Here is a 25,430-nt window from a genome sequence, read left to right as displayed (position 1 = left end):
CAAGAAAAGACACAGAGAATTTAGTATATTTTACTTGCAAGGAGAGTGCTCGGAGACTGCTCAGTTACAATCCTCCAAAACCACTCTGAATCAGTCTCCGCTCCTCTTGCATTTTATTAAGTTAGGAACGCCCTAGTTACAGAAGGTTTCAACTGCTAATGGGGAAGGGTGCATAAACAGATCCAGTTGAAACCAGTTCACATATTCCATTATCTGAGTGTGACTTCTTCTATCTTGGCACACTGTCCGAGCGTGCCCACATTCTGAGATTAGTTGTTTTTCTAACTCATGCAGCTGGTTCCTCCTCGCTGGACGCGACCTTGACTGCTAATCTTCCTCACATTCACTCGTCCTGTAATCATACTCACACAAGCACACATTATGAAAATAACAATTCAGTACTGAAATGGCATAATGAAATATAGTAAATGAGTAGAATAACTTATGTACAATTTCTCCAACATTTCCCTCCTGTTTATTCACTTTATTTGCTATATTCACCATCATTTGTAGACCTCTTCTTGTCAGATTTTCAGCCACAAATTCATCACATAGTTCAAAGTGTTACACTCAGAGGTTAGTTGCATAATCTCCCGGATCTGGGAATAGATCAGGGAAATGTAATGACGTTTCATCACTCGCCTCCAGCTTCTCATCATCATCATCATCATCATCATCATCATCATCACTGTTAGTCTGAAGGTCCCCGTCCGGGGTGAGGAGTGCATACATTTCTGACATCTCAGTTTTGACAGGTTGTATAGCGGTGGTTATCACTCTAGTGCATAATGCTCTAATGCAGGGAATACAACAACATCCACATAAGGTGAGGATAGCTGTAAACACAGCAATTGAGGTCAAAATAGAGAACACTAATTGTTTATATTTGCCAAACATGTCTCCAAACCCATCCCACATTGACGTGTCAACCCCAGAGTGGTCTTTCATCTTGCTGTTGAGGGATCTAAGCCCCTCCAAGGCCTTAGTTAGACTTCCATCAGCTGCAGTATTATTGGGAATAAATGTACAACATTGGTCACCAAAAATAGAGCAGACTCCTCCTTTTTCTGCTAGAAGCATATCGACAGCAATACGGTTTTGGAAAGCCATAAGGGAGGTAGCTGACAATTGTTCGTGGATGGCGGAGAACCCTTCTTCAGTTTTATTCCCTAATCTCTGCACGTTATAGTGGATGTAGTTGATTCTGTCTACATTCTTGTTTATTGTACACCACCAACATAATGAGGATTCAAAACCTGCTGCTACTTGGTTTATTAATTTATACTCATCAGGAACTCCTCTTGGAATTCCAATGCTGTCTATGTAGGTGGGATCACCTGACATTACTGATCTCTTTGGCCTGCTCTTCCAGGTGTGTGGGTAAACAACGTTTACTGTGGTCAACAAATCAGTGACGGTGAGAGGTGTAATGGATACTGGCAATATCAATGACACTGAGGCGCAAAATCCTGTGGTATTGTATGGTAACCTGTCAAATAATCTATCATCTCCACACCACCACCAGATGTCACTGCGAGCCTTAGGTTTAAACGCCATGTTCACTGTTTCTACTGAGTAACATTGGGTGTCGTTTAATTTACCTAGTCTGACCCCAGCACCGGTTCTATTTATGCATGTAAAGTTTCCTACAGCTACTTTCTTTGAAAATAGAGGCTTTTGTTTTTCAGCAGTAGTCAAAGGATAAATTTTATCCCAACTGGAGCAGTTTTCTGACGGAATAGTTTTATTCATTACATCTACTAGACAGTCTAAACCCAGCGCTGAGGGCACCACTTGCAGCAGTGGTCTGGCTCCCATGCACACTACACAGTCTGCTCCTGATGCTTTAGCTGCTTGCTCTACCATTAGGAGCCAGTTGTTGTCAATGCGTGATACCCCTGTGGTTATTTTGAACCAATCATCAGTTTCAGGTTTTATGTAGATCTTAGGTTTAACGGGGGAGCTAGATTTTGGGCCTGGCGTGATGTCTGGCGGTGTTAGAGATAGTGTCGTATTTGTCATAGTGACATTTGGGCACAGCAGTAACGTGGTACAGGGATCTTGAGCGTGTGGCCTCCAAATACATAAGGCTAGTCCGTGACACGTGCGGGTTCTGATGCTCACTGAAACTGTCGGCTGTCCGAAAGGTATTTGGGTTGTATTAATGTTCAGCATTATCTTTCTGTTTGTTTTTGTCAAAGAGACCTGTTTTTTCCATTTTTTAGAATTAGAAGAAAACCCAAACGACCCCTCTGACCATTTTCCTGTAGTGGTGAACACGTTTCCCCACCAATGCCCTGATTGTTTCATGCCACTACAGTCCAAATACCAGTCATAATCTTCCCAACTATCTAGACCGTAACCTCCTACTTTCAAGGTATTATCGAAAGTGAACACCGCTTGGGTGCTGTTATTCTGATAGCAAAAATACAGTTCTTCTGTCTTGTCCTGATCTCCATCTGTAGTATTACAAGGGTTTTTCAAAATCTTTTTCTGGATTTGCGACGGTTTGGTGTTATAATAGCCCACCCTTCTCTTCTGCACACTATGATTCTTCTCCCACAACAGTAATGACACCACTATAATCATTCCAACTATTCCACCCACTGCCACCATCTTTTTATGCGCTTGAGTGATCATTCTGCTGTAGATTGGAACTCCTCCTATTTACCTACAACAGAGTGGTGGACAATCTTCACCGGGTTTGAGACAACTGCAAACTAAAATTACAGTTCCCTTTGTAACCGGACTTTCTCTGGTGGTACGTTGAAGAGCTACAACGCTACAGCAGATACCATCGAGTTATCACTATGAAACATATAAGAATGGTGACTACGAACAGTATGATGGAAATAGTTATTTTAGACATGTCCAATTATTCTTTTACAGTGGGTCAAATGAATCCATGTACTACGTTCTGCAATCTTTACTGCGGTACCTGTGGTTAACAGCACTTGGTAGGGTCCTTCCCACTTAGGTGAGTGCCAATGCTTCTTCTTTATACTTTTTATCAGGACCCAGTCTCCTGGTTCAACTAACTGGTCTTTCTGTAAGGACACAGAGGTTGTACCATCATCAGTTGATTCTGTCAATTGCTTTTTGTTGTTGCAGCATTTTTCTCATGTAATCTGCTAGTGTGCTATCGTCATCAGTTTCCCATAAGTTTTTAAAACATGGTAATTTATAAGGTCTGCCAAACAACACTTCATAAGGGGTTAGACCATTTGTGAACCAGTGTTGGCTATCTTTATGCACTGGTACCGAGAAAAATGCATTACTGATATCCACTACGGTGAAATATTTAGCCTTTGGGTTTAATGAATTTAGCAACGTGTGTGGGTCTGCCACACATGGAGATCTTTGGATAACAGCATTGTTTACAGCTTGCAGATCTTGAACCATCCTCCACCCTGTTGATGGAGGTGCCTTTTTTACTGGAAAAATTGGTGTGTTGCACGGCGACTCAGCACATTCAATTAGCACACCTGCTTTCTCTAAACCTTCAATCACTGGCTCTATTCCAATCATTGCATCTGGTTTTAGGGGGTATTGTTTTATCCTAGGGCGATGCTCTGTTTTAGGTCTTATTATTACAGGTGCTGCTCCTTTAACTAATCCCACATCTGTAGGTCCCTGGGACCATAGTTCTGATTGTCGTGTGAGGGCCATGCGTTCTTATTGTTGTGTGAGGGATCGTTTTTGCAATCTCTGGCTATGTGTCCCTCTTTCCCACATGACCAACATCCTCTAGGATTGTCATTTGCACGTGTTCCCTGTCCTCTCCTTCGTATATATTTAATATTTAATCCAACCATCCCCCTTTTTGACACATGATTTGGCCATGTGTCAATATTACCACCTATCTAAACAATCACTTTAGTTAATATTGGTAATTCATTATCCAATTGCCATTCCTCCACTCTCTCTTCTGTTATTTTATGGTTCAAATCAAATATATTATTACCAAATTATAATCTTCTTCACAATTTTCACAGTACTATAAATTACCCTCAACTTAGTAAAATAAACTATCTTAAAGTCCTCCTCTCATGCCTTTAGAATTTACTAGTGTGGATGATTAAAATAACACCAGAATGTTAAAACAGAGTTCAGAGGCCATTGAAATCATTTAACGAACTGTTTAATCCCATAGTATACTAAACATTACCATTATTCTAAATATTTCATAAATGTTAGCTATCCCAAGTGTTCATTAAATCCTCATGACATTCATTCTCATAAGAAATCATATATACCCCAAACTCAGCCAAAAGCTAAAAACTCCATAAAATTCACTGTGTGCTCCTCTAAGACCTATCACCCTTGACCTGCTGAAACCCCCAAAATTGAAACAAGAAGGCTTTATTAACATCATACTAAGTGTGTTGTTTTTATTTGAAAACCCAATTTGAAAAACAACCACAAATAGCCAGGCCTTAATTTGGTAGTTCACTTTTATGACCTAAATACGGCCTAACTTCACTACTGCTCCCCTAGCCCTTGGCAACATTCCAACGAGATGAGCTAATCTCTTTCTCCTGGTTATCCCCAGTCTTAACCCATCAATAATTGTTTGTATCAATCTAATTCCTCATTACTAATCTATAAAACCACTCAAAATTCCTCGAGTATACAATGATTATTTAATTGATTACCCTAACTCTGCTACATGTGATCTCATCTCAAATGATCCATTATCAATTATCTGTTCAACCCCCTAGGAAAATCTTTCTCCCCTTCTATTGTTCCTGTCCCCCTGTAAATGTCATATTTGAGTTTTTAGCCAATACAATCACGGTTACATCAAATGTTCCCTCAGCTAATGGTATTTTCTTCCTAATATAACTTCCCCTAAATGAGATTAAATCCCCTGCCTTCCTCTACTATCCTTATATCATTACTGGATCAATGATAATAACTGTAATAACTATCAATAATAATTGTAATAACTATTTCACATTAAATTGTGTCTTTTTTCTGATAATGTTATAATTGTAGCCTATTCCATCACTTTTAGTTTAAAATATAAGTTTATGTAACAAGTCCATAACCCACCACAGGCTGGCGCTATTCCCCCATCACAACAGCCAATGTCACTTGCATCCACTTAACCAAAATACATTATCGTTCTAAAATGTACCAAAAAAAATATATATATATTTCCCAGCTAAACCATTTCAGTTCGCTATTCAATTTATTTAACTGTTCTCTCTGATTATGCCCTAATTAATAAAACAAATATTTGCTATCGTTGATTAGCATACATTTAATTATGTTCCTACCATCTGAACTGTACTGTCTCTCACCCTCCCCTTGCTCCAAAAGCCACAGTTTCGCTCTCTCCAGCCCCTCCCCTCGCAACTCTCTCTTCAGCTTTTGAGGAGAGCAGGCTTTTTGAAGAGCTGTTTTTCGTTTTAGTGTTCCAAATATTCTGCCGTTATTTAAAGTATTTTAATCTATTTATCTATTCACTGCCTATTTATTTAAAGTACCTCCTATGGGTGTCTTTTGTTAACGTTTGCACAATTTAAACTTTATTCTCAGCCAAAATGGTACACAGTTATTACACAGTTAAACGTAGTATACAGTTATCACACTCACTCACAATACACAGTCATAGTCCTATCACACAGTCAAATATGTCACACAGTCATAAATGACACACTTACAATCGACACACAATCTATTTGGGCACACAGCCTCCTCTGTTTGGGCACACAGCCTCCTCTATTTTGAACTAAATTTGGGCCCAGTGGGTTCTCAACACCTAGAGTGTTCTAACACTGGGTCTTAATCGAACAAGACGGTGATCAACAACCCTTTATGGTAAAACTCACTTCAACCTTTCCAGGTGGAGTTTTCTTGCCTACAAGCATCCACAAAGGTTCACCGTTTACACCTTGTTCGTTTGGTATGAAATACAAATACCTAGTGGTGTTTATATTTCCAGTCACACTCTTACACTTTCATACAACTTTTATATGATTTTTCGACACAGAGGACTCCGCCGTCCTACATAGAATTTAACTAGTTCAGTGACTAGAGGAGTCTACCCTCCACGGAATTTAACTGTTCGAAAACTACTTTACCTGATAGAGTCTAGAATTGTCAGGGTTTTTCTTTTCAACACAGAGGACGCCGCCGTCCTACGTAGAATTTAACTAGTTTGGTAACTAGAGGAGTCTACCCTCCGCGGACTTTAACTGTTTGAAAATTACTTTACTTCATTCACATTCATTCCTTTTTTTTTTTTTTTATGAATTTTTACTCACAATTCTCTGCGTTCTTGGATCTACCTTCAACCATCGGATCCCAGCCTGCAAGGGAGGGACCAGTCCCGTAAAAGGGTCTTAATGCTGTGGCCACAGACTTGTCTGGATCTCACTCGCCCGCTGGGATCGTCAGGTATCTTGGCATCCGGCTCGAAGGACCATTTAAATGTTAGGTTTAAACCCCCAACATTTATAAGAATAACCTGCACAAGAAAAGACACAGAGAATTTAGTATATTTTACTTGCAAGGAGAGTGCTCGGAGACTGCTCAGTTACAATCCTCCAAAACCACTCTGAATCAGTCTCCGCTCCTCTTGCATTTTATTAAGTTAGGAACGCCCTAGTTACAGAAGGTTTCAACTGCTAATGGGGAAGGGTGCATAAACAGATCCAGTTGAAACCAGTTCACATATTCCATTATCTGAGTGTGACTTCTTCTATCTTGGCACACTGTCCGAGCGTGCCCACATTCTGAGATTAGTTGTTTTTCTAACTCATGCAGCTGGTTCCTCCTCGCTGGACGCGACCTTGACTGCTAATCTTCCTCACATTCACTCGTCCTGTAATCATACTCACACAAGCACACATTATGAAAATAACAATTCAGTACTGAAATGGCATAATGAAATATAGTAAATGAGTAGAATAACTTATGTACAATTTCTCCAACAGGACTCAATTAAATTACTACAGGTATTGGCAGAAAAGGGGCATAAGGTGTCACAGAAAAAGCTGCAATATTGTCAGGAGAAAGTTGTATATTTAGGTCAAAACATAACTCATGGCCACAGAAACATTTCGGACAGGCAGGTGGAAACTATTCGTAAGGCTCCAAAACCTAGAACAGTCAGAGAAATGATGACATTTCTGGGTATTGCTGGTTATTCCTCAGCTTGGGTAGAGGATTATACTAGTTTGATGGCACCGTTGAGAGCTATGGTTAGGGGTACTGAGAGTGGTCAACTCCATAGCAATCTTTCCTGGACACAGGAAGGCCATGTGGCATTTGAAACGATCAAACAGAGGTTGCAGGAGGCACCTGCACTTGCACTACCAGATTACTCGAAGAACTTTTTGCTATATGTGTCTACTTCTACTGGAGGTAGATATGCGTGTGCGGTTCTTTGTCAACTGACAGGCACGGGGACGAATCCTCAGCCTATTTCCTACTACTCTACTGCTTATTCAGAGGTAGAACTAGGGTTACCACTGTGCTACAGAGCAATGGTGGGAGTATATTCAATGTATGACAAAGCATCATCGGTCACGATGGGCTACCCAGTAACAATTCTTACCCATCATAGTCTCAGAAATCTTCTGAACTATGGGAAATATACATTGACTATGCCTAGGCTCAGAGACTATCATAGGCTCTTAGAGCAGGAGGATGTCACCCTAGTGAGATGTGATACAGTAAATCCAGCCGAGAGTTTACCAACTTCAGAGGATGGTGAGCCACATGATTGTGTCCAAGAAGCAGAGAGATATTCGAGGCTTAGATCAGATTTACAAGCCTTTCCCTTACGTGAGGCAGACCTGGAGTATTGGACTGATGGGTCTTGCTATCGGGTGGGAGATAAATTATGTGCTGGTTATGCAGTAGTTGGAGGCAGAGGGACGGGATTTGTTGTGGAAAAGGCTGAAGTAATACCACAGCCTGCGTCTGCACAACTTGCTGAACTTGTGGGACTAACAGAAGCATGTTTGTTAGCAGAAGGAAAGCGAGTAACCATATACACTGATTCAGCATATGCACATAGTGTATGTCATTTGTTTGGGGCGGTATGGAAAGGTCGAGGGTTTAAGAAAACGGATGGTTCTCCGATACAACATCATGCACAAATAATGAAACTGTTGCATGCTATGATGAAGCCTACAGAGATAGCGATAGCTAAGTGTGCAGCTCACAAGACAGATATGTCAAGAGTGACACAAGGGAACAAAGCTGCTGATGAAGCTGCAAAAGCCGTCGCAGGAGCGGATAAATTGGGAAAAGTTTTGCTGGTCACTCACGTAGTGGACTTGGAAGACAAAATTACGCTTCGGGATGTAATTTTGATGCAAGAAGCCGCTTCTATGATCGACAAACAGCTATGGCTAGACCGAGGAGCGGTCAAAGATGCTACTGGTCTGTGGAGAAACCATGAGGGGTTGATAGTAGCGCCTCTAGACCTCTTAGGTCTGATGATTCAAGAAGCACATGGGTTAGCTCATGTTGCGAGGGGGGAGGTTAACAGAAATATCACAAAGGAATATGGTTTTTGGGCTCCATATTTGTTTGAACAAACTGATTATTTGATAGGAAGGTGCACTATCTGTCTTAAAAATAATGTTCGAAGAGGGGTACCGGTTCATCCAGGTTACATTCCTACACCAAGGGGTCCTATGCGTGAGTTGGTCATTGACTTTGTTGATATGATACAACCAGTTGATGGGAAAAGATACATGTTGGTGGTTGTAGATAGATTTTCACGATGGACGGAAGCTTGTCCAACCAAGCGTAAGGATGCTCAGTTGGTTGCCAAGTTCTTGTGTAAAGAAGTCATAAGCAGGTGGGGATTACCCGATCGAATATCCTCAGACAATGGAAGGGAATTTGTGGATAAATCAGTTAAATTGATGTTGCAAAAATTGGGAATTAAGCAACGTCTTGGAGCAGTTTATCACCCACAAAGTCAAGGGATGTGTGAAAGAATGAACGGTGTCTTGAAAAATCGCATTGTGAAAATTTGTCAACATACAGGTCTAAACTGGATAGCGGCGCTTCCTTTAGCACTAATGGTGTGTCGCTCAAGTGAGTTACGTGATCTACGTATGACGCCCCATGAGTTGGTAACAGGAAGAAGGATGCCTACGCCTTGTTTGCGAACAAGCGGAAAGGGTCCAAGCTTGGCCCTGTTGGAAGATGAAATGAGAGTGCGCGTTACATATATGGCCAATTTTCATAAAAAGTTGTCCACATATGTTTCTGACAGGCAAAGACAAGAAGAGGTGCAGAAGGCGCCTGAGGAGGATAAGAGGAATACAGTACAACCAGGAGACAAAGTATTCGTAAAGGTATTCAGAAGGAAGTGGTATAACGAACGTCGTGAAGGACCATTTGAAGTGGTTCGTAGTACTGGAACAGCTGTCCAGGTTAAGGGATCTCCTACGTGGTATCATTTGTCACATTGTGTTAAAGCACCTACAGAAGAGGTGTCACGCGCAGAGAGAGAGGATGGAGATAGGGGAGAACAGGAAGAGGGAGAGATTGTCAATGTTGGGGTTAACGTTGATAATGGTGACACTTCTGATGATGCCAGAGATGACTATGCAGGGGATGGAAAGGAAAGGGGATTTGGGGAAATTGATTTTCAATACGTCCCAGAAGCAACAGGGAATATTTCAGTGGGATGTGAAGCAGCAGAGACCACCAAGGGCAACTCTGTTACAGGAGAAGCTAGTGATTCAGTTAGACAAAGTAGGCCTAGACCAGTTAGGAGAAAAGTCAGACCAAAACGTTACGAAAACTAGGGATGAAGTTACAGCGATAACACCAACACTTCAGTCTGTTATAACAACAGTGGGAAGCAATTTAACTCTTTCAACATTGATAGTTATTAAAGCCATAAATATATCGCATTCGATTACAAGGGAACCAATAGTGCCAGCACCAATTTTAGAACAAAAGACTGTTATTAAGGTTAATACATCAACTAAATCAACTACTTTAATGGTAACTTTGGAAGGATTTAATGGTACGACGGCAATAACAAATGTAGGAGGTATGATACCGACACCGACAACAACTTTTCTAAAAGTAAACGATGTAACAGAAATGACTCAGCAAATAGTGGTAGAGAACAATATAGGTTCATCTGAAATAGTACAGGATAATATAATGGAAGTACAGGATGAGTTCTTTGGGTTCAACCTAACATCAGAAGATACATCTGATCAATACCGCTCGTTAGGGAAAAGAGACGCTAAATGGAAAGCATTTGGATTTGATTCGTCTGTTTTGAAGATTAAACATCAATGGGCAGGGAGAAATCTTTGGTTCCAGCAGTTAACTCATTCTGTAAGATCAGTGAGGAATCTTGAGGGTCCATATCTGTTGAGAATTCCAGCACCAGAGACGTGGGGTTCAATTTTACAGACGGTCGCTCAACCCTTATCAAGTGGGTGTCAGTCCTATGCGTTGAGATGGTTGTTGTATCATCAACGAGCATTGACAGATAAAGGAATGTCGTTGTCACAACATTTGTTTAAGCCTAGGTATAAGTGTTCTTGGTTAAATGAATTACCCTATGTGAATATGTTGGATGGTAAAGAAAGTCAGGTAACAGCGATCCCTGAAGCATTTGAGGTGAAAGCAGTGAGGGCTAAAAGTTGTTTTTGTTCTAATAAAACAGATGATGTAAATGGTATGTTCATGGGAATATCAGATTGTGATGATTATATGATGACTTTGGATAAGCACGGACAAAAGGTTAGAGAGGACAAATATGATGTAACTTTTTATGTACCAGGTAGTAAGAAGAGCAAGACTTTGATGGTGAGAGATCACCTTTTGCCTGTCAATGTAACTATTGGGAATTTTAGAGATATTTGGTGGGTTTGTGGTGATAAAGCATATATATTCTTACCCTATGGATGGAAGGGATGTTGTTACATGTCAACGTTGAAGCTTCCATATGAGGTTTTTACCATTAGAAGAGGAGTAGCACCGAACACAGATCAATCTGAAACTACTGTTGAAAATAGGGTGAAAAGAGACATGGCTACATTTAATAATCTTGAAGCCTACCATTGGAGAATAAGTCTGGGAGAGAAGTGGGGACTTGGTCTTTTTCCATGGTATGGTGTAACATTTTTAGCAGATCATATTGATAATATTACATATACGTTGCAGGGCTTTGCGAATGAAACAATAAGAGGGTTTCACCTTCTGTCAAATACTCAAAGAAGTCACAGACTGACGCTGTTGAAACATGACATGGCTCTTGATTATATTTTGGCAAAACAAGGTGGCTTATGTTTGGCTATGAATCTGACGGGGGATGATTGTTATACTTTGATCCCAGATAGTTCCGATAATATCACGAGTGTTATAGATGCGTTGAAGAATATAAGGGATGCATTTGGGAGATCTGAGAAAGCTGGATGGTCAGCGAAGTCTTGGTTGCAAGATCAGTTAGGCCCAATAGGAGCAGTGATGGTTCAGATTTTAGTCGCAGCTCTGATAGCGTTGTGTGTCATGTTTTGCTTTTGTACTTTGTTACTGACCTTTGCAAAAGCTATGATATTAAGATGGGTTGGTGTTGTGATGCCTGGAGACAACACTCAGATGCCGTTGTTGATTGTTCCGGATCTGGATGAAGATGGACAAGGGGGTCTGGATGGACTACTGATGGATAAATATCATTTTTGATTATTTGATCATTTTTCAATTTTTTCAATATTAGTGTGATTCTTAGTATGATTTTATGAATCAAGGGGGGGAAGAGGATAATGTGATTCATATATCATTTATATATCATTTTTATATTCTTAGTTGATATCATTTATATAGCATTTTTATATTCTTAGTTGATATTCATGTTTAATTTGAAAGTGTTGTTTTGCAAAAGATACTGTTTAGTTTTTTCTTTTCTTCCAGAAGCATTTGGGGGAACATGGGAAGGGACAATATGACTGGAGGAGATGAAACAAGGAGGGTGTGGCCGATTCCATCATCAACAAATCCATTGGAAGTCGAGACTACGGGGAGATGAAGTGTAGTGGACTACATTCCAGTGTCTGCTATGAAATATAGACATATTTGATGTATAATACATAATTGTGTCATATTCTTAGGTATTAATTTTTGTAGAATGATGTTTGATGTTATTGAATACATGTGAGGATCTTAGATGTTTTTGTTTATTTCGTGAATGTTTAGGGACAGGGAATTTAGGCAGGGAGAGGTTCACTGTAGGGTCCAATGGGTTGACCAGCATTACAATGGATATTTATTGGATAGGATTTTGTTTGCAGGGGCTTACATGTGTATTTAATTGCATCATAGTTTCAAATGCATTTACATGGTTTATGAGTTTATCAGGAGTACCGAGGTGGTTGCCTGGGGCAGAGGGACCGTGAGAGAATTTTACTGTCTTGATTGATGGATGGATATCTGAAAAGATGGCTGCCGGACAGTTTTTCCCTCTTACACTCCATAAAGATTTGTTCATATTTCATAGTAATGTATTCACACTTCATAAACAGTTGTTCATATTTCATAGAAAGGTATTTACACTCTAGAGGAGAATGTTTTTTGGTTTAATGTTAAAGATACTCAATAAGATAAATTGTTACTTGTCATAATCCTATTCTGTTTGTTTTCGAGACTTTTAGTTCGTCTCGAAGGGGGGAATGTAGTGTATTGAGATTATGATGGTGTTAAATGTTTTTAAGTGGAACTGAAAGAATGTTGATTTTAGTATCAAGAGGGAATGTTTTAGTGTAACGCCACATACAACAGACAGGAAGTGTGTTGTAGACACGGGGATTGGACAGTAGAGGGAGCCACCCACATCTTGGGAGTTTATATATACTGGGGGAAAAACGACGAAGGGGCAGAAGCATTCAAGATTCATTTGGGAAACGGAGCTTCTCCAGACTTCGCGTGTCTGTAACTTATGCTGTAACCTCGTGATTTTAATAAAAGCCTTTGAACACGGTGCAGCTTAAGCAGACTCCTTGATTGACGGCAACAACTGCAAACAACAGACACTACAGCTCCTCCATTTGTGTGTGTGTGTCCAATGTGTGTGTGTGTGTGTGTGTTTGGTCACACACACACATTGGACACACACTGGACAAACACACACACACACTGGACACACATACACACACAAACACACTGGACATTCACACACACACACACACACACACACATTGGACACACACTGGGGACACACACATACTGGACTCACACACACACACTGGACACACACACACACTCACTGGACAGACACACACTGGACAAACACACACACACACACAAACACACTGGACACACACACACACACACACTCACTCACACTGGACACACACACACACACACACACACATTGGACACACCACATACACTGAACACACACACACACACACTCACACACTGGACACACACATTCACTTGACAAACACACACAAACTGAACACACACACACACAAACACACACACACTGGACACACACACACGCACACTGGACACACACACAGACAAACATTCTTACCACCGCTTGTACAAAGTTATATGCTGAATGTGTGAGTGTGTGTCCAGTGTATGTGTTGTGTTTGTCCGTGTCCAGTGTGTGTGTGTGTGTGTGTGTGTGTGTGTGTGTGTTCAGGTGTATCCCTCAATGACTGTCTGTTCTTCTGCTTACCGCTACAGTGTGGAACATGGTGGAGAGAACACAATGAAACCTGGACTTAGAAAATGTGAGTGTTGACTGCTGTGAAGAATATGACTAAGAATAAGTCTTAATTCAAGTGAAGTCAAAGTCAAAGACCACCATCATTACTTACTTGGTCATATTAAATATCAGCTGTAGTTCTACAGAAGCAGAAATCAGGGACACCAAAGTTTACAAAGAGTTGCTTTGACAATGTGTGTGTGTGTGTGTGTGTGTGGCGTGTTCGTGTGCGTGTTCAGGATGTGTGTGTGTGTCCAGTGTGTGTCTGTGTGTGTGTGTCCAGTGTGTGTGTGTGTGTAATTAATGGGAATAAGTGTGTTTTATATTACCATACATAACATATGATCATTCAACAAGTCTGAAGTTACATTAACTTCTCCTTTTGATACCTAGAAACATCTACATTAAATGAATTAGTGAAAAGTGAGTTAACATTCTAATGTGAATGATAATGATTTCTAATATTGTGTCTGGTTTCATCCATCAGATGTCTGTGATCTCACACTGGACCCAAACACACTAAACAGATTCCTCTCTCTGTCTGAGGAGAACAGAAAGGTGACACGTAGGAGAGAGGAGCAGCCGTATCCTGATCACCCAGAGAGATTTGAGTTCTGGAGACAGGTGCTGTGTAGAGAGGGTCTGACTGGGCGCTGTTACTGGGAGGTAGAGTGGAGTGGGAGAGGGGCTGTTATAGGAGTGACATATAAAGGAATCAGCAGGAGAGGAGGGGGTAATGACTGTTGGCTTGGAAACAATGACAAGTCCTGGAGTCTGATCTGCTCTGACAAGAGTTACTCTGCCTGGCACAATAATAAGTCCACTACCATAGATGTCCCCTCCTCCAGCTCCCACAGAGTAGGAGTGTATCTGGACTGGCCAGCCGGCACTCTGTCCTTCTACAGAGTCTCCTCTGACACACTGACCCACCTGAACACATTCCACTCCACATTCACTGAGCCCCTCTATCCAGGGTTTAGGGTTTGGGACTCGGTGTCCCTATGTTAAATACACACTGGACACACACACACACACTGGACACTGTACACACACACACACACACACACACACACACACACACACACCTGGACACACACACACACACACACACTGACACACTGGACACACACACACACACTGACACACTGGACACACACACACACTGGACACACACAACCACTAGACACACACACACACACACACACTAGACACACACACACACACTGGACACACACACACACACACACACACTGACACACTGGACACACACACACACTGGACACACACACACACTGGACACACACACTGGACACACACACACACATACTGAACACATACACACTGGACACACACACTGACACACACTGGACACACAAACACACTTGATACACACACACTGTACACACACACACACACACACACTGTACACACACACACACACACACACTGAACAAACACACTGAACACACACACACCGGACAAACACACACTGGACACACACACACACACACACACACACACACACACACACTGGACACACACACACACACACTGACACACACACACACTGGACACACACACACACTGGACACACACACACACACACTGAACAAACACATTGAACATACACACACCGGACAAACACACACTGGACACACACACACACACACACACACACACACACACACAGGACACACATACATTGATCACACACACACTGGACACACACTGGACAAACACACCCACACACTGGACACTGGACACACACACACTCTGGACACACACACACTGGATGGACACACACACACTGAACACACACACACTGGACACACACACACTGGACACACACACACACACACTGGACACACACACTGGACACACACACACACACACACACACACTGGAAAAACACACACACACACACACAGGACACACACACACACACTGGACACACACACACACACACACACACTGGACACACACACTCACACACACTGGACACACACACACACACAGGAAACACACACAGGACACACACACACACTGGACACACACACACACACACACCTGACACACACACACACACAGGACACACACACACTGGACACACACACACACACACACACACTCACACACACTGGACACACACACACACAGGACACACACACACTGGACACACAAACACACACACACACACACATACACTGGACACACACACACTGGACACACACTGGACACACACACTGGACACACACACATACGCTGGACACACACACACACACACACTCACACTGGACCCACACACATACACACTGGACACACACACACTGGACACACACAAACACACACACACACACACACTGGACACACACACATACGCTGGACACACACACACCTGACACACACACACACAGGACACACACACACACACACACTGGACACACACACACACACACACACACACTGGACACACTCACACACATTGGACACACACACAGACACTGGACACACACACATACACACATACACACACACACTGGACACACACACACACACACTGGACACACACACACTGGACACACACACACTCACACTGGACACACACACACATACACACAGGACACACACACCTGACACACACACACACACTGGACACACACACACACACTGGACACACACACACACACTGGACACACACACACACTGGACACACACACCTGACACACACACACACAGGACACACACACTGGACACACACACACACACTGGACACACACACACACACACTGGACACACACACACTGGACACACACACACACACTGAACACACACACACACACTGGACACACACACTGGATACACAAACACAATGGACACACACACACTGATCACACACACACACACACACACACACACACACACACACTGGACACACACACACTGAACACACACACGCTGAACACACACACACACACACACACTGGACACACACACACTAAACATACACGCTGGATACACACACACGCTGAACACACACACACACACACACTGGACACACACACACACACACACACACTGGACACACACACACACACTGAACACACACACACACACACACACACACACACACACCTGGACACACACACACTGGACACACACACACACTGGACACACACACACACTGGACACGCATCCACACACACACACTGGACACACACACACATACACACACTGGATTCACACACACACACACACACACACTGGACACACACATACATACACATTGGACACACACACACTGAACACACACTGAACACACACACACACTGGACAAACACACACAGGACTCACACACACACACACACACACACACACACAAACACACACACACACACTGGACAGACACACACTGGACACACACACACACACACACACACACACTGGAAACACACACACTCACACACTGAACACACACTGACACTGAACACACACACATACTGGACACACACACATTGAACACACACACACTGGACACACACACACACACACACACACTGGACAAACACACACTGGACACACACACTCACACACTGGACACACATACATACACTGGACACACACACACACACACTGGACACACACACTGAACACAACCAGCCAGGTTTGAGCCATGATCAGAATGTGTCTCTGTGTCTATTTCCAGCCCTGCCATTTCTACCTGTCCTGATCTAGTGTTTCACCCCTGACCTCCTCACACCGTCTCACTGTCCATGTCTGCTTTTAGCTCCCACCTCTACTTCACTGTGTTATAATGGACCTTATGCTTGTTATGTCACCTCTGTAACCAGTTATCAAACATACTGACCTTTCTGACCCTATCCCATAGCCCTACTTTCTACAGCTGAACATTAAAATTCCTCTATGAGTTTTGTTTAGTGTCCATTTACTTATCTATGTATTTGTTGTATATTGGGGTTGTGCTGCAGAGCATCATGGGGGATTGTATGTGTTGAGATGATCACGTTCCAGATAAATGGTTGAACTGATTCCTGTCTCCTGTTTCATCATTATTGAATTGTTATACAGACGTGGTTATGAAACCCACGAGACATAACAACAGATTGGTGATGAGTAAGTCTGAATCTACAGGAACTATTCTGTCTGGAAGAAGTGGGTTTTTACAACTGTTTAAAACTGTTATTTTCTGTGGTCCAGAAAAGGCTAATGTTAGCACAGTGTATTGCTAGCAGAGGCAAGTGCATAGTCCAGCTAGCTAAGAAAGAGCGTTAACCAGTGGTGTAAAGTACTTAAGTAAAAATACTTTAAAGTACTACTTAAGTAGTTTTTTGGGGGTATCTGTACTTGACTTTACTATTTATATTTTTGACAACTTTTACTTTTACTTCACTACATTCCTAAAGAAAATAATGTACTTTTTACTCCATACATTTTCCCTGACACCCAAAAGTACTCGTTACATTTTGAATGCTTAGCAGGACAGAAAATGGTCCAATTCACGCACTTATCAAGAGAACATCCCTACTGCCTCTGATCTGGCAGACTCACTAAACACAAATGCTTTGTTTGTAAATTGTCTGAATGGTGGAGTGTGCCTCTGGCTGAACGTACATTTTAAATACAAGAAAATTGTCTGGTTTGCTTTATGTAAGGAATTTGAAATGATTTATACTTGTACTTTTACTTTTGATACTTTAGTATATTTTAGCAATTACATTTACTTTTGATACTTAAGTATATTTAAAACCAAATACTTTTAGACTTTTACTCAAGTAGTATTTTACTGGGTGACTTTCACTTTTACTTGAGTCATTTTCTGTTAAGGTATCTTTACTTTTACTCAAGTATGACAATTGGGTACTTTTTCCACCACTGGAGTTAACATCGTCATGGACGGCAGAAAAGGACTCGAGACTGACATCGGAGTGGGAAAACAACATGATTAAAAAGGAGGAACATACAGTGATTAAAGGAAAGGACATTTATTCAACTGTGAAGACAAACCTTTTAATTAAATCTGCTAAATGAGCGAATTTAGGAGGAAACGTCAGTGAGTGAAGTGAATGAAGATCACGTGACTGAGGAAAATATTGCTTTGGTTGAGGACAATATTGAAGTGAGTGACAATCAGGAGCTTATTGAGAAACTAAAAATTATTGGAATTGATGGAAACATTGGACAGTTTGATGAAAGTATTGAGCAGTGGAGCTCATAGGCAGAACGGTTTGAATATTTTGTTCTTGTAAATGACATGGATGAGGACAACATTGTGCCTCCATGTTTTAGTGTAATGGGGCCAAATACATTTAATTTACTAGGCAGCCTGCTACAGCCAGACAGAACAGGTAAAAAGACGTATGGGGATATTGTGGAGATACTTAAAGGACATTTCTCACCAGAACCACTAGTTAATGCTGAAAGGTTCAGGTTCCACAGGAGACATCAGGAAGAGGGAGAATCAGTAACAATGTTTGCTGCTGCATTAAAGAAACTACCAGAACACTGTGAGTTTAATGCTGTTCTAAATGACATCATTAGAGACAGACTAGTATGTGGGCTACGGAGTGAAGCTACACAAAAGAGACTGTTGACTGAAAGTCATCTGACCTTGGCAAAGGACATTGAAATCAGTGTGTCCATGGAACTAGCTGCTAAAGAGGCTCACCAGTTGAGTTCATCAAGAACTTAGTGGGTTCATCTAACAATCCTAATCACCAGCTGATACATTGTAATCTCATACACAGGGTAAACCTTCCACCTAAAAAACATCATTTAATAGAAATCACAACCGCTCCTCTGTGTGATCTATGTAATCAAGGTGCCTTGGACTCCTTTAATCATATGTACTGGGAGTGACCAGGGGACATGTTTTGTAAAGAGGTATCCTCATACCTTGTTCCCCCAAACTGTTATTACTGAATGATAATTCACCACTGTCATTACAGCAAAGACGTAAAATGTTGTCAGGTTGGACAGCAGCTAAAAAGATGTTGGAACTAAGATGGCAACCACCACACCTCATTGGATCAGCACTTTTATGGATATCATTTATTTAGAACTATCCACTGCTAGGATCCATGGGGCTAGCCAAACAACAATTGCAGCTGAAACCATAAAATAACTCCTGTAGTGGGTTTTACCCAACAGATTGACCGTTAATTATCATTTTTGTGCAAATGTGTACCTTGATTTAGTATTTAATTTAATGGAGATCAGGTTGGGTGTGTGGGGGTGGTCCCAGGAGGGGTTGGAGGGTGGGTTGGGGTGGTCCCAGGAGGGGTTGGAGGGTGGGTTGATGCAGCTGAGGTGGGTGATTGTATATGTGGTTTATTATAATTGTATTTATCTGCAATAACTAGTTTCCATAATATACTGATATATATTTTAACAGTATTGTGTCTCTAGCTGTATAACCATTCCTGGTGCTATTTGTGCTGATATATATTTTAACAGTATTGTGTTTCTAGCTGTATAACCATTCCTGCTGCTATTTGTTCTTGTCTGTGTTCCTTTCAAATCAATAAAAAGTTGATCACAGTTTCAACTGAAAATCAGAGACCGGGAAATCAAGTCACATGCTTCCACTGTGGCAAGGTGGGACATCAAGTATCAACATGTTGGTGTAAGGACATGGATTGTCCAGCCTGTGGTAAAAAGGGCAACATCGAACAAGTCTCCAGAAACAAAAAGAGAACAGAGAAATCACAAAAATGGGAAACAAGAAACAGGCATTCCAACGAAAGACACATAGACATGTTCACACTGTTGAGTAAGAGAACACTGAGGTGAGTGACTCATCAGACGAGGAAGTCACACTGAAAATCCTGACTTTTTCCTGGCGGGTCGCACGGCTACTATGTCTCCCCCTTGCTAGAGGGACAGCCGGTGCGTATGGAGATTGACACAGGGGCAGCTGTATCTCTTGTGTCAGAAAAAAGACACTGAAACACCTTCCACTTCAACCAGTGCACCTCGTGTTAAAGACTTACATAGGTGAATCTGTCGTTGTGAGAGGCATCACTGATGTCACAGTTCAGGTAAACAGACAAACTGAAAAGATGCCACTCTATGTTGTGAAAGGAGACTATGCATCACTACTGGGATGTTCATAGTTGGAGAAAATCACACTGTACTGGCCATCAGTGCATACAATGACACATGGAGACACAGACCTACCTGCCATCTTAAAGAAACATGGAGAAGTATTTAATGGACAGCTGGGTAGTATGAACGACATTACAGGGAAGCTTAGCATTAAGCCAGACAGCAAACCAACGTTTCTGAAAGCAGGACCTGTACCTTATTTACATTACATTTTAGTCATTTAGCAGACGCTCTTATCCAGAGCGACTTACAGTTAGTGCATACATTTTATACTGGCCCCCCATGGGAATCGAACCCACAACCCTGGCGTTGCAAGCGCCATGCTCTACCAACTGAGCTACATCCCTGCCGGCCATTCCCTCCCCTACCCTGGACGACGCTGGGCCAATTGTGCGCCGCCCCATGGGTCTCCTGGTCGCGGCCGGCTACGACAGAGCCTCATGCTATCAGACCAAAAGTCAAGGTTGACTTGGATGCTTTAGTCAAGAACAAAGTACTGGAGCCAGTCAGCATGAATGAATGCATGAGCAACACCCATCTACCAGTCCTTAACACTAGAACCGCCTGGCCTTTCAGCTAGTAGGTAACTCCAATCCTCGGGGTGTCACACTTTTCCCTCATCCTTAGCAAACACAGCTGATTAAAGTAATCGCATTCTAAATTGAAGATTATGATTAATTGTTGGAGTCAGGTGTGTTAGCTGCGGCTGGGGCAAAAGTGTGACACCAATCAGGCCCCGAGGACTGGAGTTGCCCATCCCTGCACTAGAGCAAGGTGTGACACCAATCAGGCCCCGAGGACTGGAGTTGCCCATCCCTGCACTATAGCAAGGTGTGACACCAATCAGGCCCGAGGACTGGAGTTGCCCATCCCTGCACTATAGCAAGGTGTGCAAACATGGTTGATAAATAAACGCTTGATACATAGTGCATCAACTATTGTAAAGGATTAATTGCATGAAGAAATATTAGTGGAAATATATATTTTTTGTAACTTTAAAAAAAGTTAATTCTACAAAGTAAAATAAAAAAAGGCCTATAGCCTATTTCTGTTTCCCTTACAATAAAAACATTACAGTGTAATTATCCATTTGATCAACTTTATTTGTAGATTCAATTAGTAATAGAGTTTTAGTACTTAATAAAGTCCATTTACAGTTTATTTTGACAAAGTAGAATGAAAAATATAATAATAATAATAATAATAATAATAATATAACCAGCCAGGTGTTCAGGTGAAATTATTTGCTGTATTCCTAAACAAAAGCACCAGTGCATTAACAATTATAAAGGATTAATTCCATGAATAAATATTTGTGTTAACATATTAATGACAAGATATACAAACAATAATGTGTTGATTGTATCAGACACTGTACCGAGCCTTTACACATGAATCAATCACCTCTTCTCTTTATGCTTCGGGTCCACAGTCAGCACACAGCTTCGGGGCTTTGTGTGAGCAAGCCCCACAAACAAATTGGTTGCCCTGCACACAGTTTTTATGGGACTTTTTCCGTCCGCACTTACATACTTGACATTGTGTCTCCTTTTTCCCCAGTGGGAGCTGTGGTGCTTGGGGAAGAGGGAGAACAGGACCTGCTGTCTTGGCATTGTGTCTTTTTTTTTTGGCTCCACATGTCTCAAAACCACAGTCTCAGGCAGTCGCTCACTCAGCTGGTCTGGTTTCAACTTTCCCCAGATATGGAAAGACACTGAGCAAGTTGGTTTCGACATCCGCTGCTAACCAAAACAGAAGTCACATGCATCATTATCAGTTTCTATCTGGTTTCTATTGGACATTCATCCATTGACGACAGAATAGCATATTTTAATTTGATTGAACAGCAGGGATGTTGGTGAAAAAAGTGACATTTGGAAATAGAGCTGCAACTCTTGAATTTTGAGAGTTATTTGATAAAGGTAAGTGTCATAGAAACTGCAGAATATGCTCTTTCAGATACAGTACTATATAGAAATCACAATGTTTTACCTGCATGTCTCTGAAGGAGGATTTGATAAAGAGATGCTCCTTTCCCTGCATCTGTCAATTACAAGATGTGCCCATCTCTTCATGTACAATTTGACAACTGATAATATTGTCACTCATCAGACTATTGTCAATGTAATCTGGTCTATAGGCTAACTCTTATCATGTGTGAAATTAGTTTAGGTAGAGTCAATGATATGTTTTGCATTATTCTAAAGGCATACGTTTTGCAACACAATCTCACACTCAATTTGAGCAAATATGTACAAAAAGTATTTTAGCAGATTTTGTGCGTTTTTGTGTGGCTTAATTCGCCACCCCCCACCCCCAAAATGTATTTTCCTATGAATTAAGTCGTACAAAAATGTGTATTTTCACACTAATTAAGCCACACAAAAATGCACAAATACGCACAAAATCTGCTGAAAAGGTTTTTGTGCATATTTGCACGGATTGAGTGTGAGATTGTGTTGACTGCAACACATAGCATGTTTTCGTTTCCCTTACAATACATTTGATTAGTAATAGACTTACAGTAAATAAAACAGTCCTGTAACAGTTTCTTTTTACAAAGTAAAATGTAAAACAGAATGGTATCAACCTGCAAGATGCGGTCAAATGATTTGCTGCTGATAAACAGGCATAACACAAACTCATCATTACACTATTGTCTTTCTAAATTAAATCAACCTCTTCACCCTCCTTATCATTCAGTTGGGCCTAATTTAAATTAATTTATGAAGTAACGTTCACAATTTTGCCCATTCATGCATTTGCCATTTATTCAGTGAGGAAAGAGAGAGTCATTAGTGCCTGGCTGGGAACCAACGTCCTACAGCGGATTAAATTGGGAATAGGTTAAAAAACGGGTAAAAAGGCTCTAAATATTTTCTGTTTGTGATGTAAAAATTCCGACAAATGAGCAGTAAAATACAAACATTTAGGAAAAGTCAGGGAGCAGGACATAGGTTTATTTGGGGTCTGATTCTAGTGTTAAAAGGCAATTCCGCCACTTTTCAACCTCATATTCATCCTCTCCAGCACCAAAACAGTGTCTATATTTGTGAAAACAGCACGTTTCTATGATCTGTAGTTAAAAAGACAAGAAGAAAAGTCTTTATAAAATGTTTCTCTGTGACATAAAAGTAAGAAAACTGTGATTTTCAAAACCTGCAATGAGTTTCTAGTTTCTAGCCCAATGGAGGGTATTTTATTGCTCCTCACATCACTGCGAATCTAATTGTTTTTGAAAGTTTATACTGTTTAAGTTCAAAATGTTTATACTTTTGATTACGTCATAGAGTAAAACTTTTTAATTTTATATTTTTTTTACGAAACTTAGAAAAACACAATTTTCACATATGCTTTAATTAAATGTTTACCGCTGCATTTCACCTTTAAAGTGAGTTTTATAAATATAGTTTGCAGCAACACCTGCATACTGTCACATAACCAGAGGAGGCTGGTGGAGGAGCTATAGGAGGACAGGCTCATTGTAAAGACTGGAATGGTCTCAATGGAACGGTATCAAACACTTAATTTATTTATTCCATTTCATCCATAAAAATGAGCCCGTCCTCCTATAGCCCTTCCCACCAGCCTCCTCTGGGAAATGTCTCTGTTCTGGTAAAAGAGAAGTTGAGAATACCACATATTGTTTCTGTTTTGTCTACATGTCTCTACAATAAACCACAGGTTTTTTTCTTGAGACTGATGGTGAAGAGTGGGGTGGAAAGGCTTTTTCAACACTACTGTAGTTAGCACAACCTTGTGACTAATTGAACTTCCTGTTTGCTTTACGATACTTGCGTGGAGGGAGGGGGTTCAATGTTATCTTTCTGACTTCCCAATACCTTCCCCATGTCTCATATTCACTGTTATCTTTCTGACTTCCCAATACCTTCCCCATGTCTCATATTCACTGTTATCTTTCTACCTTCCCAATACCTTCCCCCAGTTCAGAGATGGCTTGATGTGGTGTGCAGCATAGAGTGTATAGTCCTTTAGTCTCTATGGGCCAGATGGCCAGTTGGTGAGGGCTACAGCATGGGGAAAGAAACTGTTCAGATGGGGGTCTATAACATCCAATCACATAGGTTTACAGCAGCTGACAGTTGCTACGTCATTGCTAATAATGCAAACTGCCTTGGTTTAGATAAAGACAAGCTCTGTACAGATGTAGGATCTTAATTTAATCAGCCTGTTGCAGGAGAACTACAACTTGTGTGTTTGAGGGTAAAAAAGGCTTCTGAAGTTTGTAATTTCCACTTTTCCACCTTTCCATTTTGAAAAATGTCCATTAATTATAATCCACATAGTAATTCAAATGTCCTTTTGCTTCAGGATTGTTTTCCTTCTGTAGCAAACTGGCTCAAATTAAGATCCTACATCTGTAGCAATATACCTGTCTTTAATTAGTTGTCATTGTGTTCACCACAACCAACATGCTGGATCTCTATTTAGGGCTCAGTGCTCTAAAATGAGTCTCTCTTGGGAGAGAGAGGAGGGGGGCCCTGCCTCTAAAATGAGTCTCTCTTGGGAGAGAGAGGAGGGGGGCCCTGCCTCTAAAATGAGTCTCTCTGGGGAACATGACACCAAAGCTAAG

The 25,430-nt window shown here is 41.4% G+C and overlaps 1 long non-coding RNA gene across 1 annotated transcript; it reads right to left on the bottom strand.

Annotated features, from left to right (window-relative positions):
• Positions 1 to 2,498: 2,498 nt before the first annotated feature.
• Positions 2,499 to 6,945, bottom strand: LOC123491317. Its single transcript, XR_006661280.1, has 2 exons — positions 6,273 to 6,945; positions 2,499 to 3,047 (listed from the first exon to the last, which is right to left on the bottom strand). It is a non-coding gene; the product is annotated as an uncharacterized LOC123491317 (long non-coding RNA).
• Positions 6,946 to 25,430: the final 18,485 nt, after the last annotated feature.

Source organism: Coregonus clupeaformis, chromosome 7 (assembly GCF_020615455.1).
Source record: "Coregonus clupeaformis isolate EN_2021a chromosome 7, ASM2061545v1, whole genome shotgun sequence".
Taxonomy (NCBI): domain Eukaryota; kingdom Metazoa; phylum Chordata; class Actinopteri; order Salmoniformes; family Salmonidae; genus Coregonus; species Coregonus clupeaformis.
This window is presented reverse-complemented; position numbering and strand designations above follow the sequence as displayed.